Source organism: Pristiophorus japonicus, chromosome 15 (genome assembly GCF_044704955.1).
Source record: "Pristiophorus japonicus isolate sPriJap1 chromosome 15, sPriJap1.hap1, whole genome shotgun sequence".
Lineage (NCBI taxonomy): Eukaryota > Metazoa > Chordata > Chondrichthyes > Pristiophoridae > Pristiophorus > Pristiophorus japonicus.
Window position 1 is genome coordinate 146,164,021 of NC_091991.1, and position 3,256 is coordinate 146,167,276.

Consider the following 3,256-nt stretch of genomic DNA (forward strand, 5'->3'; position numbering starts at 1 on the left):
TTGCAAGGAGAGAGTTGAGTTATTTGCCCAATTTCTGCCCAGCGAATGCCCATGAAATTCTTATGCCTGATAAAAGCAGGCGTACAGCTTTTTTTCAGGTCAGAGGCCTCCGCCCGAGGGAAGCTTCCGACCGCAATTTCTGCACCATTATATGGATGATTCAATTTCAATCTGTAAAATTCCCAAATTAAAAAAAGTGTAGAGTGTTGCTTAGCTGAAATTATAATGAAAATACATACAAGTGTAACAAAGTTTTCATTGTACACATTGCTTTACAGCTGTCTTCTGCCTCCAATTAAACTTCCGTTGGTATAAGTGACAACTCCCATATCTACAACGCAATACTTGTGGTTATTTTGGCATTTCACTGGATACAACCACTCTTGCTTAATTTCTTCCAGTAAACTTTTTTTCTTGGTTCTGACTATACTGAGTTAATTTGTTTCAAGATTAGCCAACTTCATTTTGGTTATCTTTCTCCTCCCTATAACATTGTACTGAACACATCTCTCTAAAGGAGCATTCAGTTGAGTACTTACCAGCTGTTTTGGGATTTTTTTTCCCTCCTGTATCTACTATCCTTGCAGTGTGCAACATTTACCAAAGATCGAATACCACATTTGTTACAGTATCTTGCTGTCCATTTTGAAAACCTTTAAATAAGAGTTGAAAAAATATGATTCCAAGGAACATAAGGTACAGCACCGGCTACATTACAACAGCATTCAAAAATTGGACCAAGTGACAAAGAAAATCCAAGATTCAGTTTAAATTTTACACCATAGAGTTGGAACCAGAATGGAAATAACCAGAATTCCACGGTTTAAAGTGTTGACGAATGTTGCACATCAATTATGGAAGTATACACATACATGCAAGAGCAACTGAAAGCTTTCAAAAATTATTAGCACGCTTACAGCTGCCATTCCATCTCCACACAACCCATCATCTGCCAGGAAGGCAGAATGGGCTGCCACCAATAGGAGGCAATTTTACTAGTTTGCACTCCTGGCATAGAACATTACACACCGGGAGTGCATACTGGAATATCAGGTAGGTATCCATTCTGCCCTATTTTTAAATTCTAATGGGTCGAAAATGAGGCAGTCAGCAAAACAGGTGTGCTAACTTCATGCTAGACAAAAAGGCAAAATTACCCCTATAGCAAACCATATTGACAAATATGTGCTGAAGCTTATACAATATTGCCTAATGTAAATTGTAGTTTGCCAAATATTTGCTGTGCAACTTACAACATACACAAAAGGAGTTATAAAACTAGTTTTGTTTTGGGGGAGGGGACGCAGAGAAGTTAGGGAAATATTAACCCAAAGATTTTGAATTATTCAATCTTAACAGAATGGTATACATATTGACTCAATATGCTAATAACTACATAAAATGGTCAAGCCTCACTATGGCAGTTATAACACTATTCCCAAATTGCTGACTCTGGTACCATAAATCTGTGAAATTGGGGAAATCCAAGGCTAGACTTTTATTGTTACTTCAGCTGGACAATCCAGAATCTCCCTGGTGTTTTCTAATGTAGGCTCAAGTTCTACTTAGTTGCAATTATTTGCAGTGTAATGGACAATGATTTAGTGGCCTGAGCAAAGACAAATACTGTACTCCAAACTGCCCAAGAGTAATAGATGACCATTTCAAAAATTTCACAAACAGCTGATGGACATGCCAGACATAAATAAAATACCTAGAACCACTGCAACTCTGTCCCATTTCCTATAATTGGAAAAGGTCTGAGTACTGTAAACATTAAACCTCAAATGAAACCCATCAATATATTTGTTCATTCAGAACTTGTTATTGACTACAGCTTAGACAGGAATATAGTTTTCCATTATAGCCATTAGCAGCCAGCTCTGGCTCACATCCTTAAGTACATCTGTACACCACATAACAATTAGGGTTAAATCCCAATTAGAGCTTTTTTAAAAATCATACAACATTGAAGTTGACATTGGTACTGATTAACTATTAATTGCACCTTTACCAAACAAAACATTTACCAAAGCTTCCCATCCCCCGAAGGAAATTACCTTCTTACTGGGATATTGATCCAGAGAGTATGTGCCTTCCTGTAGTTCATCCAAATTACCATGAGTGTAAGTGTAAGCCTTGACTGCCATTGCCAGCAAGCTATTTGACTCACCAGGCAGTCACATATACACTTCAATTAGTAATCACTAGATAGTTATTAGGAAGGGAATTCTTGGTTGATTTTTCCCAACTTTACCCCAGGGCAGAGTAGCCAACTCTAGCACCTTATTTTTGCCCCAGGTGAGAACTACCGTATATACTCGCGTATCCTACGATCTCACGTATCATGCGACCCCTAAATTTTCGTCCCCAAAACATGAATTTATCATATATCTTATGTATCATGCGAGTCACTTTTTTGAGACACTAGGCTAGGCTTTCAAACAAGTTTAACAAGTACCCAACACGTAACAAGTACCCTAACACATAACAACGATCGAATACAGACCTTAACAACCGAATCATGAAACGACTCTTCCGCCGTAAACAACTGAATGAGAAACAGCTGTTTTGCCGTTTCTCATTACGATAATAAACAGTTACCGTATTTCGTTCCAAATCTCATCTAAGGTAGTAAACTATGACAAATATATTTTTACATTCTATCCTTAGCCACTATGGAGAAAAGATCTGCGAAGAAATATACTGCCAAATTTAAGCTGCAAGTTGTTGCCGAAGCGGAACAAAGCAACAACGTTAAAGCTGCAAAGCTGTTTGGTGTCGGAGAAAGCTGTGTCCGAAACTGGAGAAAACAAAAAGAAAAATTGAAGGAAACTCCTTCCTATAAATGCGCAAATCACGGGTCGAAATGTCATTGGCCGTATTTAGAAGATAAAGTATCAAAGCGGGTGTCCGAAAATCGAGAAAATAGTTATATTATAACACGATCTAAAATAAGACTTTATGCTTTACGAGAAGCAAGAAAAATGGGCATTCGTGTGTTTACTGCCTAACAGCCTAATCTTGGCCAGCACTTCACACCCGCAAATTTTGTATCTCGCGTATCATGCGACCCCCCAAATTTAGGTTACAATTTAGGTCTTCAAAAGTCGCATGATACGCGAGTATATACGGTAATTCAGTGTAGACAAGGAATCAAACAAGGAACCTTTTTGTTCTACATGGCTCAGAGACTCAACCAGAGGAAGTAGAGTTTGCTGATGTTCTCTCGAAAAAAAGATAAACATGCTGTAAA